Source organism: Peromyscus californicus, unplaced genomic scaffold (genome assembly GCF_007827085.1).
Source record: "Peromyscus californicus insignis strain IS unplaced genomic scaffold, ASM782708v3 Scaffold_16__1_contigs__length_79575227, whole genome shotgun sequence".
Lineage (NCBI taxonomy): Eukaryota > Metazoa > Chordata > Mammalia > Rodentia > Cricetidae > Peromyscus > Peromyscus californicus.
In genome coordinates, this window is record NW_026294458.1 from 2632332 (window position 1) to 2655518 (window position 23187).

The following is a 23187-nucleotide window of genomic DNA, read 5'->3' on the forward strand; positions in this document are numbered from 1 at the left end:
ATATATATTTTTCTAATTGTACCATTCATCTAACAATGTAATGCAATTTTCTGATCCTTGATGTTATTACCAACTATTAGGATATAAAGAAATGAAAGTTAGTAGTTAGATATTATAATAGAATTTGTAGTTATATTAGGTATGTTTTCAAGATTGAGTAGATATATTTTAGATAGACAGGTTATCTTCAAACCCTTCAGAGATCTACAGAATATGGCATTTAAAATGTTTTAATAACTTAGAAAATTTTTCTTTTTTGTTATGACTATGAGACATGTCGGCTCCTGGCAGTACCAATCTACTTCAGAGAAAATATGGGCATTGAAGAAACTGCATATGGAGTTAACTTTCATTGTGGCAAAAGTTAGCCACTGGACAACAAAGTATCCTCGAATCAACAGGACAAAATGGACAGACAGGACATAAAACAAAGGATTACTGATTCTTGCCAAAACAAGTGTGGTTATGGCTTTATCAAAAGGCATCTTCAGAGGCCAGGACAATATGGCACCATCCCTGAAGTGGCCTTCGCATTTGAAAAAGGTACAGTGCCCTTTTCTTCGAAGGCAGCTGAACAGGCAGTGGGCCGATGGCCTCTGATGTGCAATGGAACAGCAGCTGAAACAGTTATTCTTGAAGAGTAACTAAGCTCACGCCTCTCAATAGTAGACTGGCATTTGATAGAGGGATATGGAGAAGAATGGGATGCTGAGATGAAGCCATATATACGCAGCCAAGAAGAATGGACAGCTGAATTAAAAAACCATCAACAATTTCCAGAATTTAAAATCCTGAATCATGACATGACACTAGTGGAATTCAGGTATTTCTGGTACATGGACTATTCTCACTCAATGTGAGGTTGAACTGTTGACCTTGTGTACATCCTACTTCACAAATGAGTCTGTCAGATATGCTAAGCCTACAGGCTGAAGATGATGCCCCAGCACTTCGGAGAAACCTCAGGTGACTGTCCAGACAGCTGTCTGTTTCTGTCAACTCACAAATTTTTTGGAAGTTGCTTATGTGCACTTCCTGTTTTTATTTTTGTTAGCTAATATTATTTCCTTCTTGGGTCTCTGAGGGAGTTGAAGATTAGTTAGTTATAGTTGAAGGTTAGTTAGTTATAGTTGAAGATTAATTAGGATACATTTTGGACTTACCAAAATAGGATAGATAATTAAATTATTTTCTCTGAATTTGTCAAATACAAATGGACTAGACATTGTTTAGGTATTTATTACTTGTATATATTGTATATAGTTATTGTCCTTTTGTATATAGTTTTTCTTATATTAGTTATAAGCTTTTTCTTTTTTTTTCCTTTTTATTAAAATAGAAAAGGGGAAATATGGTGATATTTTATTTGTATTAAAATGTTATTTGTATGTTAATAAATAAAGTTGCCCGGGGGTCAGAGCTATTAGCAAGCCATAGGAAAGCAGGGCAGTGGTAGCGTACGCTTGTAATTCCAGCACTTGGTAGGCAGAGCTGGGTAAGTCTCTGTGTGTTCAGGGATACAGCCATTATTGGATACACATGCCTTTAATCTTAATACCAATCATGGAAAACCTGGAGGCCTATACAGACAGGCTGTGAGGAGGCGGTCATGTGGTTGGGTTTACAACCAATGAGAAGGCAGGACAGGAACTCTATATAAAGACTTTAACACAGGGGTAGCTCTGGTTCGGAGAGGTAGGACCACCGCAGGAGGAAGGGTAAGGTTTTAGCTCTTAGCTCTGACCTCTTGGCTTTCTTCTTTGCATTGGTTCTGTGCTTATTATTTAATAAGAAGGTTGGATACATCTACAATTTACCTCTTAATAAACACATCTTGGCATAAAGGAAAATTATACCACATGGATGTTGGTATTTAGCCTTGTTCAGATAAAAATGGCAGTAGGAAACAGTGAGAGACTTGATTTTCACTTGAGAAGTAAAATTCTTATTTTCAAATGTTGTCTAGTGGGGAGAAATCCCCATTTCCATAGAATGACTATGATTTTACTCAGTCTATTTTGTATTTATTAGTATTTGTATAACAATATAATGACACCAAATAGCTTGGTATTAAAACAATTCTCTCAGTAGCTAAAAATAACACAATTAAAAAGTGCAAAATTCAATTGATATAATAGTCTCCATTTTTCATGTCGTTGAAACTTAATAAAATGAGGCCTGGAAATATTTACACATAAGCCAGGTAAATATGCTTTATTTGCTTATTTTTGTACTAAATTGTTTTGTATACATCTTTAAAAAGAACTTACCCTTGAATTTCTATTCTTTTATTTTAAATGGGTAATAAAAACATAGTTTATTGCCTCTTTAGTTTGTATGTTCAGTTAAAACTGCAGCCATGCTGCCAGCCAGGGAAGCGGGTGAGCTAACAGCAGACACACTGACCAGGGAGGCAGATAGGCTAACTGAAGATCTTCTATTCCATCCTTCTCCAAATCCAATCTCCAGTCTCACCCCTAACTCTGCAGCAGACCACCTGCTGAGGCCCCACTCCCCAACCCCCATCTCCAATGATCACACAGATCCTCCTCTCCTACCTTCCCTCCCCCCAATTCACTGGTTTATCCCAGCCCCTAACTGCAGCAGGCACTTCCTGGGAACCCATTATAAATAAATTTGAGCATTAAGTCTGCTCTACAGAAGGCACAAGAAGGAAAAGCTTCAACCTGAAGAGGCTAACCACACTCAAGAAGAAATAAGGAACAAATAACCCACACCAGAATATCAAGAAGGGGGAAAATAAAGCTATACCTCAACAACAAAAATAACAAGAATTCATAAATAATGCTCATTGATAACTCTCAACATCAATGGATTCAATTCCCCAATAAAAAGACACAGACTGACAGGTTGGATTAGGAAACAGGATCCATCCATCACCCTGCTGCATCCAAGAAACATTCCTTACCATCACATCAGGGTAAAAGGACAGAAAAACAATATTCCAAGTGGATGGATAGAAGAAGCAGCAGGTGTATTATTTTAATGTCTAGAAAATAGAGTTCAAACCAAAACTAATCATAACAGATAGGGAAGGGCATTATATACATGTCAAAAGAAAAATTCATCAAGAGGATAATGCAATTCTACACATCTATGCACCAAACACTATGACATCCAAGTTTATAACACAACTACACCTAAAATCACATTGACCCTCACACAGTGATAGTGGATGGACAGGTCATCCAGACAAAACAATGAACAGATAAATGCTGGAGTTAAATAACATCATAAAACAAATGGAACTGGCAGATATTTACAGAACATTTCACAGAAAGAAAGAGAGAGAGAGAGAGAGAGAGAGAGAGAGAGAGAGGGAGGGAGGGAGGGAGGGAGGGAGGGAGGGAGGAAGGAAGGAAGGAAGGAAGGAAGGAAAGAAGGAAGAAAGAAAGAAAGATACCTTCTTATCAGCAGTTCACAAAACGTTCTCCAAAACTGACCACATACTTGGACACAAAGGGAGTCTCAATTGACATGAGAACATTAAAATAACTCCTGCATCCTATCTGACCACCACAGATTAAGGCTGAATATTAATGACAACAGAAAAGAGAGAGTATACAAACTCGTGGAAACTGAGTAACTCACTACTGAATTAAAAATGGGTCAAGACAGCACGAAACAGAACATATATCCAAACCGACAGGACACAGGAAGGTGGTTCTAAGTGCAAGGTCAGAGCACCCAGTGCCTGCACTAAAATCTCGGGAAGACTTCATATTGGCAACTTAATAGCACACCTGAAAGACCCAGATAAAAAAGAAAAAAAGAAACAGAAGAAATAACACCGAAAAGTAGAAGGCTAGAAATAATCTAACTCAGGGCTGAAATCATTAAAATAGAAAAAACAATAACAAACAAAAAATACAGAGAATTAATGAGACAAAGAGCTGGTTTGTTGAGAAAAAACAAATAAAACTGATAAACCTTGGCCACATTTTCTAAAAAACAAAGATCCAAATTAATAAAATTAGAGACAAAAAAGGGACATCAAAACAGACGCTGAGGAAATCAGAGAATCATAAGGCCATACTATAAAATCTGTACCTTACCAAACTGGAAAACCTAAAAGAAATGCATAAATTTCTTAATATATACATCATACTAAAGTTAAAACAAAATCAAATAAACAATTTAAAAAGGCGCATAACCCCTACTGAAACAGAAGCACTAATTAAATTCTCCCCACCAAAAAAAGCCCACGGACAGATGGATTCAGAATTTTACCAGACCTTCAAAGAATTAACGACAATACTCTAATTATGCAACAAAATACAAGCAGAAGGAATATTGCCCAATTGTTTTAATGAGGCCCCAGTTATCCTGATACCTAAACCAAAAAAGATCCAACAAAGACAAAAAGTACAGACCAATTTCCCTTGTTAAGATATATACAAAAATATTCTCAAGGAAAACCCCCCAAAACAAAAAAACAAAAACCCCCAAACTTGCAAACCAAATACAAGACCACATCAAAAAGGTCATCCACCATGATCAAGTAGGCTTTTTCCTAGAGATGCAGGGATCTTTCAGCACATGTAAATTGATAAATATCATTTATAACATAAATAGACCAAAGACAAAAACCACATGATCATCTCATTAGATAGAGCAAAGACCTTTGACAAAATCCAACACCCCTTTCTGATAAGGCTTGGAGAGACTAGACATGCAAGGGACACACCTTGCAGGCAATTCACAGTAAGCCCACAGCCAGCATCATTTTAAAGGGAGAAAAACTCAAACCATTTCCATTAAAATCAGAAACAAGATAGGATGTCTACATTCACTGTACTTATTAAATACAGTACTTAAGTCTTAGCTAGAGCAGTAAGACAACTGAAGGAGATCAAGCGGATACAAATAGGAAGAGGAGAAGTCAAAATATCTTCATCTGCAGATATGATTTTGTATGTAAATGACCCTAAAATTATACCAGAAAAGTCTACAGCTGATAAACACCTCTGCCAAAGTGGCAGGACACAAAATTAACACACAAAAATCAGTAGCTTTCCTGTATACAACATAATGAGCAAAATCAGGGAAGCACAAACAAAAATATTATCTTGGGATAATTTTAACCAAGCAAGTGAAAGACTTGTACAACAAAATATTTAAGACACCAGAGAAGGAAATTGAAGAAAATATCAGAAGATGGAAAGATCTCCCTTTCACATGGATCGGTAGCATTAATATAGTAAAAATGGCCATCCTACCAAAAGCAATCTGCAGATTCAATGCAATTCCCATCAGATTACCAATACAATTCTTCATAGCTCTTAAAAGAACAATTTCCAACTTCATATGTAAACATACACGAAAACCAGGATAGCTAAAATAATCCTGAATAATAAAAGAACTGCTGGAGGTGTCACCATCCCAGACCTCAAATTCCACTACAGAGCTATAGTAATAAAAACAGCATAGTATTAGTATAAAAACAGGCACATTGATCACTGGAGTTTAGTTGAAGACCCAGACATAAGTCCACATATCTATAGATGTGATTTTTGACAAAGAAGCTAGAAATTCACAGTTGGAGGGAAAAAAAAAGACAGCACCGTCTACAAATGGTGCTGGTCAAACTGAATGACAGCATGCAGAAGAATCCAACAGATCCATATTCATCACCCTGCACAAAAAAATTACAAATGGATTAAGGACCTCAACATAAGGCCAGAGTCACTGAATCCAACAGAAAAGAAAGTGGGGAATAGTCTTGAATTCATTGTCACAGGAAAAGACTTTCTAAAGGACACCAAATGCACAGGCACTAAGAACAACAATTAATAAACGGGACCTCATGAAACTGAAAAGTTTCTGTGTATCATCATTCAAACAAAGTGACAGACTACAGAATGGAAAAAGATCTTACCAATTACACACTCAATAGGGGGTTAATATCTAAAATATATAAAGAATTAACAAAAAAAACTGGACATCAAGAAATCAACAGAGTTAAAAAGGGGGCTACAGGACTAACTAGAGAGTTTTCAAAAGATTAAACACAACTGGCTAAAACCACTTAAGGAAATGTTCAACATCCCTAGTCATCAGGAAAACACAAACCAAACTGCTCTGAGGTTTCATCTTACATCAGTAAGAATGACCAAGATGAATAAAACAAATGACAGCTTATGCTTGTGAGGATGGAGGGTAAAGGGAACATGCATTCACTGCTGGTGGGAGTGCAAGCTTGTACAGCCACTATGGAAAGTCAATGTGGCAGTTCCTCAGAAAGCTGGAAAGAGATCTCATTCAAGAACCACCTATACCACTCTTGGGCATATATCCAAAGTTCACTTCATCCTACTCCAGAGATATTTGCTTATCCATGTTCATGGGTGCTCTATTTTTAATAGCCAGAAATCGGGGGGGAAAAAAAGCCTAGATGTCCAAGAGAATGAACGAATAAAGAAAATGTAGTACATTAACACAAAGGAGTATTACTCAGCTGTTAAAAAGAATCATGAAATTCCTAAATAAATAGCTGGAACTAGAAAAAATCGTTGTGAGTGTGGTAATCCAGACCCAAAAAGACAAATATGGTAAGTATTCACTTATATGTGGCTGCTAGCTATTAAGTCTTTGATAGGCACACTACTATCCACAGAACTACAGAGGTTAGGTATAGTGTGAAGGACTAGTGGGGCAGGTACTAAGGTCAGAAAAATAGAATATATAGTTTAAGGGAAGATGAGGGGGATGGAACGGGAAGATTAAATGGAGGTGAGATGAGAAAGAGGGAGGGAATTCAGGAAAGGATAGTTAACACTAAGGGGGCATTTGAGGAGTTACATGGAAACTTACTGCAGTAGAAGCTTCTTAAAATATATCCATATATGAAAGAAATCTAAATGGAATAAAAAAATAAGAGAGGAGACAAAGCCCCAACTAGATCTCTCCAACCACCAAATGAAACCTACAGTGTCAGGAATGGATTCCATCTAATTGAGTTGTTGGCCAAAGGGGTCCCATGGAAACCCCCCCCCCCAAACAACTCAGGCTATTGCCAAGACTACTGGTGGCTCTCCACCAGCTGATGATAAGGCTCTGTTGCTAAAGACAACACCTATATAACTCACTGAACATAGATAAGTGAAGCCGGGACCTACCTAGAGCCTTCACCCCTACTGACTACTGTTCATGGTACTTGAAGGTACGATATACACTATCTGAGGAGAAATGTAAGCACCAACCCAGCTACAAACTCTGAAATCTACAATAGTGACCTGCCTGCATGATATACTAGTGCCAACAGAGGCAGTAACCAACCACTATCTGATTGGATTCAAGGTCCACTCCATGACATTGAACCCATGCCTATCATTGCTGAGATAGGTCATGTGCCGAGGGGAAAACTAACTACTGGTCTGCTAAAGAAAAAAAAAATCAATAAATGACTCCTACAGACATTCTGCTATACCCATAGATAAGTACCTCCTCAGCCATCATCAGAGAAGCTTCCTCCTGCAGTAGATGGGAACTAACACAGAGACCCACAAGTGTACACGTGCAGAGAGTAAGAGACCTTGGAACACTCAATCCTACATGGGATGTCTCTATTAAATCCCTCCCTTCATGGCTCAGGGAAAAATGTGGAAGAAGAGGCTGAAAGATTATGAGAGCCAGAGGGACTAGGAGCAATCAAGGAAACTATCTTTCAGACACAGCAGGACCGACACACATAGGAACTCAGACTGGCAGCACTCACAGATCCAATCCAAAAGGAGTCCCAGTGCTGAATGAGGAAGTGGACACAACTGCCATCTTAACCCAGAACCTACGCCCATTGACAACTGCTTACAAAGAAAAGGTCTCCTTTTGTATATACTTAAGGGAGGTCCCATATCCAGCAGTAGACAGTCAACACAAAAACTGAATTCAATGCTATTTTTGGAGATGTTTATCTCATAATGCTTTTGTTTATTTATTATGGTTTCTGATTTTGTGCCTCTCCTCTCTCATTCTCTCTCTCTCTCTCTCTCTCTCTCTCTCTCTCTCTCTCTCTCTCTCTGTCTATATGTATATGTGTTTCTCATGCATTTTGTTTTTGTTTTTTCTCTTCTCTGTCTGTTTGCTTTGTTTTATTCTGGTTTGTTTGCTCTTTTATTGACTTACCTGGTTTCTAAAGAGAAAGAGAAAGAATGTGTGGAGTTGGATGAGTGGAGATGAAAGGAAAATCATGATCAGAATATACTATATGAAAAAAATATTTTCAATAAAAAAGTAAAGTAAAAGGTTTAAAGTGGAATTATCACAACAAAACCATTAAGTTATAGTATTATCATAACAAAATTATTAAAATGTAAAAGGTTTAAATGGGGTCATCACAATAAAAAAATTATAACTAGAATCTAGTCTGCCATCTATTTAGGCTTCTCATTCTGAACTTTAGCCAGCCAGCCTGCCTGCTTCCTAAATCCTATGTGCTTAGTTTGATCAAAAATCCCACTGTTCGTGCTATTTCTCTAAAAAGTGGTTGGATTTTTTTTGTCCCCTCTTTGGACAGCTCACAGGTGTGGGGACTGTAGACAGTCACTCCACAATGACGTATATTCCAAACCTTCATTTCTCCTTCTTGCTTTTGTTCCCAAATGTCTGGCTAATGGACCGCCACTTAAGTTTGAGGAGTGTCTGGGAGAATACAGAGTTTCATCAGGCAGCAAAAGAAGAGAAATTTTAGGCCTTATAGTGAGGGACTCCATCAGGTTTGCACATCTCCATGGTTCAGGCTGCCACTGTGCCTCAACACACAGCGGCCAGACCCTCTGGCCAATCAGGACACGTGAACCCACACTCTACAGGAGATTGTAGGCTCAGTCCTGTTTACCTTTCCACTCCTATCTCGTGCCCTTCTGTACCACAAATATGTTCCCAACAGTCACTTTGGTTTTGCAAAGGAAAAAAAATGTTTATCTGCAGAAATTTCCACAGGAACCTATTTTTTAATCCAACTCTGAAATAAGGACACAGGTCCCAGAAAAGCCTCCTCTAGGGCTTTAAGAAAATAAAATGTAGGTTTTGCCCTTGACAGGTGAAACAAAGGTTAAATTACTGCCAATTGTACTAATTTGGAACAGGAATGAGAAGGTTTTCATTTCTCTGGGTTTTATTGGCCAAAATTGCTCCAAATGTCTCCTAAATATTCTCTCCCTTACCCAGGAGCCTAATGCTCAGCCAGCTGGGTTAACAGCAGCCACTAAGGTCTTTTGTACTGGCCACCAAAAACACTTTTACATTTATTTAGTGTGAGTGTGTGTGTGTGTGTGTGTGTGTGTGTGTGTGTGTGTGTGTGTGTGTCTGTGTGTGTGCTGATTGTCTTCTTCCATCATGTGAGTCCCAGAGACAGGTCCTAGGGCTTGTATGAAAGTGCTTTTCCCTGCTAATCTACCTCAGTGGCTCATGCTAAAAAATTCTTAAAGGCTTCAGTAAGAAGGTGAAAGAAAATAAATCCAAAATGTAACTTATTTCTCCAGTCCCTTCTGAGATAATGGTATTGTTAATCATAGTTTCTCTTGGCTTATCAGTACTATGGTACAGTAATAAATTTCCAAAGGAAGAAAATTAGTAAAACCACATTCAGTAAACATCTAGATAACATTTTCCAAGTTACCATCTTTGTAGGGGAAATATGTCAAGGATAAAAAGAAGCCAACTTTGAACAACACACCCAGCACATTTCTATCAACTGAGGCTCACTGGATAGATGGCTACAGGATAAATTATAAAAATACCTGAAATTTCCCTATTATCATCCTGTCAATTTCTCTATATATATTTCTACCCATAACAGCAATGCTTAAATAAAGGTTTGTTTTCCATAGCTGGTAGTATGCTTAGGATTATACAACTCATATAGTACTGACATGCAACCTTTTTGATTGCACATTAATCATTGCTTAAAACCAGAACAGTCTCATATAAGTAAGCAAGTTCACTGCTACTGAAATATAACTCATTGCTGTCCTCAACATGGGATAGTATACAGGTGGCTAAGACGAACGTTAAAAGTTTGTTTGTTTTCCAATATGTATAAGTGATTGCCTGCATGCATTCATGTGAGCCGTAAGTGTGTCTGGCATCCATGGAGCCAGAGAAGAGTGTGAGATCCACTGGAACTGGAGTTACAGACAGTCGTGAGCAGCCATGTGGGTGCTGGGAACCACATCTGAACCCTACAAAACAGCAGCAAATTCTCTCAACCACTGAGTGCTCTCTCGAGCCCCAAGACTCAGGTTTAGAACACTAGAAATTTAGAGTTACCAGCAGCAAAATGGAATTTTTTTAAATGAATTTGAAAATTAAATTCAAAATCCTTCTAATATGGCTGTCAAATCACTAGAACTCAACATAGTATATGTGGCTCATACTGTAGCCCCTGCTCATTTCTTTCCTAGGTTCACAGTTCCTTCAGCTATACCATCTATATCAGTCTTGAGAACCATAAGGGATCAAACATGACTAGGTGTCCTGGCCCTTGTGGATTACTTTCAACGTATTTTTTAAAAGTATATAGCTGAATGTCCTCGTGATGTTCTTTAGTACTTTTTCCCAAAGCTTCAGAGAACATGGTGAATGCCCGTTCATTATTAGGATCAATATGCACCTTCTGCAAACACTGCATATAATTTTATTAAACTGTCTCTACTGAATAGCAAAAAGGAAAGCTGCTTAGGAAATGGTGATTGACAAGTTTGGTTGGAGTCCTTTCTGCTGCAGGTGCACAGAGGATCTAGGAAGGTTGTCTAGAACAGTGTCCTCCAAACTTTTTTTTGTTTTATTTTTCTGAAACAGGGTTTCTCCGTGTAGCTTTTGGAGCCTGTCCTGGAACTCATTCTGCAGACCAGGCTAGCCTCGAACTCACAGAGATCTGCCTGTCTCTGCCGGCCAAGTGCTGTGATTAAAGGTGTGCACCACCACTGCCCGGCCCTCCAAACTTCTTAATGGAATATCCCTTTGAGTATAAAATTTAACATAAATATCTAATGTATCAATGGACTAATATTCACATTATAAAATAAAAATAAAACCCAAGATGGGGGCTAGAGAGATGGCCCAATGGTTAAGAGCACTGGCTGCTCTTCCAAAGAATCTGGGTTCGGGTCTCAGCCCTATATGGTGACTCACAGCCCTCTGTAACTCCAGTTTGAGTAGATTTGACACCCTCTTCTAACCTCTACAGGAACCATTCATATAGTGCACATATATTCATGCCGGGAAAAACACTTATAAACATAAAATAAATAAATCTAAAAGAAAACAACTTAGGATGAAATAAAGGCTAAAACATGAATAAACATGTTCCTATTGTTTTAAAAATCTTGCTTACATAGTTCAGACTATAGCAATCTGAAGGAGTTTCTTTCCATCTACGGTACGGACAGCTACTCTAGCAGAGGGTCCACTGCTACATTTTCTAACCCAAGGTATAGATCCATGAATCCCATCTGCCAACTATACAAAGGTTTCTTTAAAATTCTAGCAAATTTCTATCTGTATTTCAGATTACAAGGAGTTGCTTTATTTACCTTTTTTTTTTTTTATATATATATATTTTTTCGAGACAGGGTTTCTCTGTGTAGCTTTGCGCCTTTCCTGGAACTCACTTGGTAGTCCAGGCTGGCCTCGAACTCACAGAGATCCGCCTGGCTCTGCCTCCCGAGTGCTGGGATTAAAGGCGTGCGCCACCACCGCCCGGCTTTATTTACCTTTTTAAAGCTTGGTGTAAAGTCTACTAAAACCACCACTTCAATGATTTATACAAAGTTAAAAGAATCTTATTGCAATAAGGCTATATAGACAGAAGTCAATTTTTGAAAAGAAATAAACAATACACATAACACCTAATCTAATGGAGATCTTTCCAGGCAATCATTTAAAAATCTTTTCTCTAGTACATTTTTCCAACACTCTAGATTGAAAGTACTTTCTCATGCAAATGCCACTTTGACCTCAAAGGGAAAGACTGTAATCCACTAGGAAAACTTCTAAACACTGCATGGGGGGTTGTCAAACAAGAACATGCAGACCTTTTGTACAGCACTTGTTTAAGTCCTATGTCCACTGTGGAGCCTGTGATGTTTACGGTCAAGTAGCACCAAGTACTACAAGAATTCCACTGTCTGAGATAATGACAGTATCAGTCAACATAACTGGCAGATTGAAAAATGGCAGGCATGAAGGGCACAGTGAGCTTGCATGTTCACCATCTAAACTTCTGCCAGAATTCCTCAGATATATCAGAAAACTGCAAGTCACCTTCCTCTGACACCTTAATCAAGTTCTTCTAAAGAAAAAGCTATCTACATAAAGATAAATAAGAGAATGAATCCATCAGACTAACAACAACATTTTAAAGACATTTTATGTTGTTCAGGCTGACCTTGAACTCTTGGGTTCAGCAATTTTCCTTTCTTAGCCTCTGAATTAAGTAGAACTATATATTTTGTTACCATACCCAGTCAAATTTAGGTTTCATAACTATATTCTTTCCTCAAGAAAAGAACAGTTTAAAGCATACAGAAGGTACACAAGTATTTGATTTGAAAATGTGTTAATAAGTAAGTTTTTCTAAGAATCTGGGAACTTTTTGAGTACTCACAAAGAACATGTTCAACCTGATATTGTCCAGTGAAATTATGGTCATTTTCAGAATTTGTATTGTATTAGTCAACAATATTCCCTATAGTATGTCACAGATGTATTCATCAGATAAAGTTACAACTTTAAAACAAGAATCCAGTCACCCCAACACACACTCTTCATTTGAGTAATGAGGTGGGTTCATGGAACACTCATAGACCAGAAGCATTTTATTTAAAAATAATGTGTACTCTGAATAGAACTGCCTAATGTTTTTGGGTTTAGAACGAGTGTTTTTATTCTACTACAGCAAACTTAATTCTATTTTAAATAAAAGTTTGTCTATCCCATCACCCAGGAGACAAAGACAGGCATATCTTTGAGTATGAGGCCAGTCTGGTCTATATAGCAAGTTCCAGGATGGCCAGGGCCACACAGAGAGACAAACACACACAAAAACAAAGTTTGTCTAAAAATGCCATATTCTAACTTGTATCCTTTGCAGTTTATTAAGCATCAATGTAAGAATTTATATTCAGTATTAATGACCCTTATCAATGTCAACATAAAATAATGAACCAGGGTGGTGTTCACAGGATCATGGTACTAAGGATAAAGTAGGCATGGTAATCATATTAACCAGCTTCAAGGGGGAAATTAGTTCCAGTTTGCAGCTTAATCCCATCTTTTCAGAGCATTTTTAGGTATTTTTTTTCTGCTTACTAATGCTATTATTTTTTTAATTGCTTCTGGGAATAGTTTCAGTTCTGCTTTGGGCAAATTTAGTTATTTATATGAACACACTGACTTGTGATTAACAGTAAGCTATATAGTAAGGTGAGGTTTTTCAGCGGGGTCAGCAGGTGTAGCTCAGTGGTAGAACACAAGCCTATCATGCTCGAGGCTGTGAGTTTAATCCCCACTTACAAAACTTACTAAATAAAAGTGAAAAATAAGAAGTTGGTTAAGATAGCTTTCTGTCCTTGCAGAGGACCTGATATGAGTTCTACATCAAGTACTGCCTATAACTCTATCTCTACAGAATCCACACCTTTTCCTAGCCTCCATGGACACTCAGACACACAGACATACATTTATACCCATAACTAAAAATAAAATAAGTCTTTTTTTAAGGAAAAAATAAAATCAATAACACACTGAAGTAACTATTAGCCCTTGTGGCTGACGACTGTTATTGCAAATATCTCGATTAAGGGCTTTGCTGGCCAGCAGAGGTAGCTAAGCAGTAAAAGTGCTTGCTCCCTAGCCTGAAGACCCGAGTTCAAGCCCTAGAGCCCACAGAGTGGAAGATAAGAACTGACTCCTGAAGCTGTCCTCTAACCCCCACACACATGACCCCCACCAATGGGGGAAAAAGAGCCCATTTGCCTTCAGCTTCAAAAGGAATAAATGTTCCTTTTAATAATAAATACATTCAAAATCAGGGTTGTTGTTTTTTTTTTTTTTTTTTTTAATTCAAATCTGCCTTCTTCTATGGTATTTTTCCTCTGCGGATTTTTGGTTTCATTTCTGTATTCAAAAGACACAACTACTCACAAGTATCTGCAAAAATACAGTTCTGTCTGCCTGCCCTGCTTTCGAGACTGTCAGAAGGAGCTGGGTTTTAAGTAATTCAGGAAGAAACAAGTAAGTTACGTGCAATGTTGAATCCAGCAGATACTCCGAAAAGAATAGTAGGGATTGTGTTCTTTGGTTGTTTTTGTTTGTTTGTTTCTTTGTTTCCTTTTTGTCAAATTGATACAAGCTTGAGTCATCTAGGAACAGGGAACCTGAATTGAGAAAATGACTCCATAAAATTGGCCTGTAGGCAAGCCTGGGCATTTTCTTGATTAGTGACTGACCCAGGACAGCCGAGTCCATGGCGGGTGGGGCCATCCCTGTACAAGGGGTCCTGGGTTGTCTAAGAAGGCAAACAGAGCAGGCCATAGGGAAGCCAGTAAACAGCAGCTCTCTGGGGTTGCTGCTGCAGTGTTCTTCCAGGGCCCTGCTCTGCTTCAGTCCCTACCTTGGCTTCTCTCAGTGATGAATCATGATCAGGATATGTAAGGCAAATGAAACTTTCCTCCAAGGTTGGTTTTTTTTTTTTTTTTTTTCTTTTTTTGGTTTTTCGAGACAGGGTTTCTCCATGTAGCTTTGCGCCTTTCCTGGAACTCACTTGGTAGCCCAGGCTGGCCTCGAACTCACAGAGATCCGCCTGGCTCTGCCTCCCGAGTGCTGGGATTAAAGGCGTGCGCCACCACCACCCGGCAAAGATTTATTTATTTATCATGTATACAGCATGTATGACTGCAGGCCAGAAGAGGGCACCAGACCTCATTACAGATGGTTGTGAGCCACCATGTGGTTGCTGGGAATTGAACTCAGGACCTCTGGAAGAGCAGTCAGTGCTCTTAACCTCTAAGCCATCTCTCCAGCCCCCAAGGTTGGTTTTTGGTCAGTGATTTTTTCACAGCAACAGAAGGCAAAGAAGACAGGTAGAAAAGGCAAAACAAATACCTACAGACTCATTCAGGAAGAGGCAATTAGCATATCTACCAATGAAGCAGCGACTCCTTAGTTACTCTCCAGCACTTTAAGGAGGTCTGAGCAGGTCTCACTCTTTGCAGTAAGTCGTTTCTCTACAATTTCTATCCACGTGGCTTTAGGCAAGCACTCATGAACACACAGATAATCACAGCAAATTCTACCACCTCCTACTATATTACCTTATCAGGGAGAACTGAGTGGGAATAGACTGAGGCCTCACAGATATCTGGAAAAACGAATTTTCTCTGATAAGCTAAACGGAGAGACCCTGGAGCAGTGTGGGAGTCACTGACTTAGGCTTGTAGTATCTTAGACTAAATCTGTATATAATTGACATCAGTAAGCTAAAGACTGTTTTCTTTATATAGTTTATGTATTTGTGAGATACCACATGTTTTCCTTTCTTTTGATAGTTCTAGGCTATGTTGTTTGTCTTCAAACATCTTCGAAGAGTCACAAATCTAAACATAAAACAAAATAATGACTAAAAGTAGACCTGGCCAGCCTTACATGCACTACTTCAAGGGTCAACTGAGCATGGTAATGATAGACAAAACGTTAGAGAAAGAATGCAAAAATTAAGAAAAAGTGGTAATTTATTAAATATTTAAGGGGTTTAGTTAATGACAATGTTCCCTCCTATCATTTCACAACAACAAAAACTAAAATCTTTGCCATTTTTGTCCTCAGCATTCACACAGCTTCAGTATCTTACAACTGAGGTATGTAGGGTAAGTTGTTCGCTCATTAGGGTCAGACTTTCCATGAATGTATGTGTAGTAGATTTACACTGTGGATTCAGAAGGCTGTTTTCTGCCTTTGCCTTCAGCAAGAGTTCAGTCACCTGCAGGCAGCAACTTTAAACAGTCGTCCATGTGAGAAATCACGGTATGAGTAGGAAGGAAACTAAAAACCTTCAAGTCTCTCGCTCTCCTTTCCGGTCACCTTTGCTGTTCTGCCAATGGGACTCTGGGAAAGGCTGGCAGCATGTTGAGAATTCGGGGCTTACATGGGACTTGAGGGACAGCAGAATGGAAGGAAGAATTGCCAAAGCACACTTTGTTAAAAAATGTCACAATGATATCTAACATCTAATATGCTAATTTAAAAGCAATATGGATGTAGGAAAGGAACTTATGGGAAGGGGAGTGACAGGACCTAGGGTATGAGGGAGATAAAGGTGTGATGGTAACAGTATTCAGAACACACTATATGAGATTGTCAAAGAAGAAATTTAATTAAATACCAGTCAGAGCCAGTTAGACATTCGATGAGAAATAAATGAAATTTCTGAGTCAAATATGGGATTCAATGCTACCTCCTCTTTGTGTCACCAGTATTAGCTAATGATATGTCATCTACCCACATTCAAGCTGTTCTCAACACTTCTTAATCTTCCAGCAGCATTGATATATCCAATTAATTGCTGTCCTAATAATTCTACTCATTGAAAGTTCTGTCCCTTCTGTGCCCTTTTGCCAGCTCCTAACTCCAATGACCTGTTGTCCCACTGCTCCTTGGGAAATGCCAAGGTCCTGCACTCCCACAGAACTGCCAAGGTCACAGCTCCAGAATATGCACAGAACCACAATGCTCACCAGCTTAAAATCTCAGTGAGCTCACGGCACAAGCTCGCCACAGCAACAAAAGTTGTGCTCTTTACCTTACAGTTCCTAACTACTGTACTCCCACACCCAATCCTACATTTTTTTTTTTTTTTTTTTTTTTTTGGTTTTTCGAGACAGGGTTTCTCTGTGTAGCTTTGCGCCTTTCCTGGAACTCGCTTTGGAGACCAGGCTGGCCTCGAACTCACAGAGATCCGCCTGGCTCTGCCTCCCGAGTGCTGGGATTAAAGGTGTGCGCCACCACCGCCCGGCCAATCCTACATTCTTATATTGCAAACCTATATTATTCTTTTATAGTATTTGACTTTTTATGTATGTTCCTCTGATATTAGTCTTTAACCACCTGGAAAATCTCATATTACTCTCAAGAGTCACTGCACAGCTGTCTCAAAAGTGACATTGTCCTGCTGTTAGACAGGACATGAAGCCTTCTTCTCTTTGTGCAGCCACAGCACCTTGCCACACCACTGACGGTTATTTAAGAGCCTTGTGTTAATACATTCCAGTGACTAAAGTGAGGTTATTGAGGGCAAGACTGCCTTTACTTCTCTGTCACAGCAATAGCCTTCTAACTTTGATGTGGAGAGATTCCATCTGATCTGCTCAATACTAGAAGTTTTATACAAATACCATGCTCTTCAGTTACGTAAAGGAGAAAAGTCAGCTTCATAGAAAACAGTCTGATGCTGAGATCAGCTGACTCTTCATGGAGTTTGGCTATTTCCAAGTGAAGGGAAAGAATGTTTCGTGCAACTTCACATTAGCACTGACTATGTTGGGGCACACACCTTTTCCCACATTATAGATCTTTGGTTGTATAGGGTAATGTAATGTCTGAAGGTTAAACAAGCAGGCTGATTTTACAGAACAGCTTGTCAATGCATTACTGCCAGAGTTTAACATAACCACTGCTGTGATTTAAATATGAAATGCACCCATAGGGCTCATGTGTTTGAACACATGGCCCCAGGCTGGTGGCCATCTTTGCTGGAGGAAGTATGACACTAGGGGAAAGCTTTCAAGTTTCACAGCTTGGTCCCACTTCCTATTTTCCCAGTGCCTCTGGCTGCCAAGCTGGCTTCATGCTCTGCTGCCATGCCTTCCTCTCCATGATGGGTTCCATCTCTCTGAAGCCAAAATAAGCCCTTTCTCCCTTAAACTGCTTTGGTCATAGCAACAAAAGAGAAAATAAGACAACCACAGAACGTAAAAAAACACAGTTTTGCAGCCGGGCAGTGGTGGCGCACGCCTTTAATCCCAGCACTCGGGAGGCAGAGCCAGGCGGATCTCTGTGAGTTCGAGGCCAGCCTGGGCTACCAAGTGAGTTCCAGGAAAGGCGCAAAACTACACAGAGAAACCCTGTCTCGAAAAACCAAAAAAAAAAAAAACCAAAAAAAAAAAAAACCACAGCTTTGCACCCTACAATTTTCTCCCAGAATACATTATCTGCCTTCTCAGTATGTCTCAGCACTGCCTGCTGCTCAACCCCACATTCTGAAGACATTTGCATATTGGACTTCCTCCTGTAAGAGTTCCATGGTTTGTATCACATGATCTCCCTTCAACATTCAAGCCCCTTAATCTGGGCAGAGTACGAGCTATTTCCCTAACACAGCATTGGGACAGTGAAGGGCTTTACAGTCATTCAGTTCCACATTCACTATTTGGGTCCTCTCTGTAATGCCTTTTACCAATATTTGTGCAATTTTTATCTGAGTACAACTGGTAATAATAAAGTTGTTGTTGAACAAATCACCCCGCTTTAAAAACAGCACTATTATTAGGAAGTTTATCCTTAAAGTTTTTACTGCTATATACTCTCTAATGTAAACATAAAATTGTCTGTTGTAACCATTACCTGAAACAGGCTTGTCTTCTCTATCACATTTTAATTTACCTTTAACTTCTATATTTATCATAACATTTCTGTAAAACCATTATTAACAATTTAAAATCTGTAAGAAGCTGTAAAGAAGCAAATGTCCTAGGCAATGATGACAAACTCCCTTCTACTCAACTTTAAAGTTACTCAAATGGAACTATAAATGCTTTGTAGAAAGAGAAGGTAGCATGTGTGAGAGCGAGCATGCTCAGAGGTGCAGCACTTTCACACTGTGCCCTGTGGGTGGTCAGAGTGCAAAGCAGTGCAGGGAGGAGGGAGATTTCCAAGGTGCTGCCTTGATTTCTGGTCATTGTGAGTCCAAAGATGAGCCCTCAGCACACACTCCTTAACTCAAGCAAAATAATCATTTTAGCCCCTGTGGAGAAGGATCCTCACTCACCGTGTTGACAAGATTAATTTCCACAGCTATGCCTTCCTAAGACTTTCTCAAGGATACTCTGACTACACAAGTTTCACTTTGTGTGTTGACCTTAAATATATATATATATATATATATATATATAAAATATATATTTATACCAAGAATAAGACACGACCAACTCACAGCAATCCTCCTGCCTTAGCTTCTGAGTGTTGGTATGTTGGTATTACAAGTGTGAGCCACGATGTCTAGCTTTGTGCTAGACTTTTAAATGCTGACTGTTCATCCCTACTGTCCTGAAATGTCTTCTCAAGTTATATCTATGTCTATTAACATCTTGGTTTAAAAACAGCACATACTAGCATTAAGTTGTGAAAGAAAATGTATCTGTAGTGCCCATCCCTAGCATAAGAGGCCAAAGACTTTTTTTTTTTTTAAATCTGTGTTTGAGAGGAAGGGAATGCATGCAGATAAAAGAACACCCAGAGGAAGCCGGTCCCCTTCTCCTATCAGGTGAATATCCCAGGGATGGAACTTAGGTCCTCGCGCTTGCAGCAAGCATCTTTACCACTGAGCCATTTTCTCACTAGCCTTTTAACAAGATTTTTGTATAATCCTATTGATGCACCCTCCATCTTCTCCCCCATAAAGTGAAGACAACACTCCCACGGAACTGGATCACACATGATTGTTTTATGATGTAATGTATCCCATTTAAATGAGACTTTTTTTATATAAAACAATTCCTGATTACCTAATCTAAAGCCTACTGTTCCCAACCCCTCAATACTTATCTATCTTTAGAAAATGGACACTGCTTAAAAGTTCAATTTTTTTTAACTTTTATTATGACTTATCCCACTTTCATGAAAATTTCACCAGTAACCTTGTACCCTAGCACCAAATCCTAGCACCTAGCACAAAGTCAATGTTCAATAACTATTTTATGAAGAAATGAAAAGTTAACACTAATGATAGTAACATCTTCAAAGAAAGAATGTCTTGATAAGTATGAAGGGGGGTCCTAGGAAAGGTGAACATGTAATCGGTGAAGGAACAGAGGTAGTGGAAATTACATAAGCCACCCAGGCGGAGCACTGACGTCCAAAGAAGAGCCCCACTGAGCCACAACAGGAACAGGTATCTAGGTGACAGATGTGTACCACAGAGTAGACTATCCCTGTCCTTTGGACTGTCTCTCCTTAGTGTTTACCCCACTCCATTCCATCTACCTCAGAGTCTCCCAGCAGGATTCTAGTTGTCATTTAACTTCCACGTACAGACACAGCCTGAGGGAGACAACATACAAACTGAGCACCCAGGTATCCACCTGGTTTGACAGGTATGTTTTTAAAACATAAATGTGTTTTATAATAAGAAACCTATGTTTCCTGTGAATTTGATGGTTGAAAAAATTATGTTAGACCTATGCTCTCAATACTCCCTGAAAATTCCACCAGTGGGATTTTAGGGAGACCTCCCTCGGTATTTGCTACTCACCGGAGGAGTAAAGTCAGTAGATCTTGCTCTCGCCTTTGCATTTAAACTGCCATAAACAATATGAGAACTTCACAGCTTTTGTGACCTGGGATAACTGTTTTGTCTTCATAGGCCTGAAGTTCTTCTCTAAAATTGGGTTAAAAACTAGATGATTCTGTTTCTATTAGGATCTTTGCAGAAACGTGTAAATACAGATATATAATAGGGATTTAAAAAATACTACCAATTAGCCTGACTATCTTTGTGAATATACTAGGCTGTTTCATTAATCTGAGTCTAAGACTAGGAAATCAGTAAACCCAAACAAACAAACAAATAAATAAATGAAATCAGAAAAGGCTGAGACAGAGGAGGAGGGAAAGGAAGGACACACGGTTACAAAAGAGCAAAGCACTACAGTGTGGCTACTCGTACCAGACAAAACTCTTCTAAGAATAAGGCTCTTTAGAAGATAAGTGACCTGAACTGCGGGAGAAAAAGAAAAATACTGCTGTCCATAAAGCTGCTCCTTGTGGCTTAAAGAGCCTCCTTGCAACATTAAGGGAACCTTGCCTTTGCATAGCAGAGCAGCTTGGGAGTCACTAGGAGACATAAGAGGACCCCTCAGCAGCCAGGACTGGAATCTAAGGCAAACTGAAAAGCCCCTCCCCAAATGCAGCTTCTACATGATTTTACACTTTTCAGATGCATGTGTTACAGGCTTTGCATCTAACACAACACAAAATTTTGGTGATGTATATAATTATCTCATTCTAAGTATTATTTGAAATTATTTGCAGAATGTCTACTAAAACAAAATAAACAAAAACAATAAAAACTAACAGGCAGCTCCAAGTGTCTCTGAGCTGAGCAGCATTTGCTAGCAATGACAGGATACAGATTTTCTAATCTAAATCCCTATTTCTACTCTATCATCCTAGCTCAAGGACAAAGCAGGTCACAGGGGCCTCAAATAGTGAACTTGAAAACAATCTATGCTCTAAAGAGACAGAAGGATTTAATTCAGAAGTTAGAATAAAATTAAAAAAAAAACCAGGAAGAAAGTTATTCAAAATTAACCTCTAGTATTAGCTCTATGACCTATTTACCAGGCAGCATTTCAGCATTATGTGTCAAATAATATGAACTCACAGTACAATGATTTGCTGTCTGCCTTGACAGTGAATGATCAAGTTTATTTAGTTTTCTATTTAATGCTTTTATAAGAAACAACACTGAATAGTTCATTTTACATATTTATCAACATAAAATACACATGGTTCCTAAATTTCATTGAAGACCTGAAAAAATCTTAGCATTGAAAGAGTTAGCAAAAAGCTCAAAACCCACTGAAATCTAGCAGCCCACACACATAGAAAGATGGGGACAATCAAAGCCGGTGCTCTCAGCAGACCCAAGAATCCATGCACTCTCAATCCTCATGAAAGAGGCCAGCACCAGGGCTGGGTACCAATCTGGCAACACTAGAAGTAGTCATCTTACAAGGTCTAAACCCACATGAAGTGAGGAGCAGTCACCTGGCTCTGCACACTGGACTTTGAGTATCTGGACCAGGACAACCAGTGCTCTGTACGGACTGGCCCTGTGGCCTGCTCTCCACTCATCTCAGTTGGGATCACCCTCCAGAGCTGCCAAATTTGTCAGTGGTTGATATAATAAAGACTTTGAACCTTTATTCTTTCAAAGTAATATATCTTAAATGCATCCAGATAAAAATACTTCTTAATTGCAGAAAAGGGAAATATTCATCATGTTGTTATTCACATAAGACAAAATAAAAATCCCATTCTAAAGTCATAGGTGAGTGACTGCTCATTTAATCCTTCAAAGAGGAGATTCCCTTTTTTCCACTCGTGCATATCTGCCTTGGACTTCCATGAGAGTTTTATGCTCTGGTAGGTAAGACAGCTGGGCACTGAGACTGTTTTACATCAAGTCTTTTTCCCTTTCAATGTGAATATTCTTCTAAAAAATTTTGATCACACTTTATCAAGTTTATTGTTTGTTATGCTAGAAACCTGAACAAACAAGATCTTAAGAAATATGCTTTCAAGTGTACTTGCCAAAGCCTACAACACCATGACAGACATCCACCTTGCTAACTGAAGTTGGTAACTGGAAAACAGTAGCACATCACAAATGGTCAACTGGTGGAGTGCATATTTGTACTGCTCACTTAGTGGCCTGAGTAACTAGAGCCAAGGCACATGGTAAGTACACTGCACTCCAATATGTTTCAGGTTTCTAAAGACACAGGGTAATTAAAGCAACAATAGTTAAAGCAACAATAGTACCATAAATACACGATTTGACTTTATACACCTTCAATTATTTATTGATTTTGATTAGTCATTTTTTTTCTGAGTAACACAAGATTAGCTGAAAACATTGTATAGTTATTAAGGAAGTTTTCAGGTACACATATCTAGTATTGTTGAGAGATGTTTCTTAAAGATAGTATGTACCTAGATTAATTTGCATATTTAAACATTTACTATATGTGCAGAATACTAAAGTCAATTATAGTTAATACCAAGAATCTACAAAAAACAGTTAGGCTTGAAAACTATTAATGAAATGCAAACATGAGTCCTTGACTAGTACCAGGTTAACTAATTTCATACTGCTTTAAAAAAAAAAAA

The 23187-nt window shown here is 38.7% G+C and overlaps 1 protein-coding gene across 7 annotated transcripts in view; it reads right to left on the bottom strand.

Annotated features, from left to right (window-relative positions):
- Fgd4 (FYVE, RhoGEF and PH domain containing 4) overlaps positions 1-23187 on the bottom strand; it is a 209840-nt gene that overhangs the window by 142585 nt on the left and 44068 nt on the right. The window lies entirely within an intron of this gene.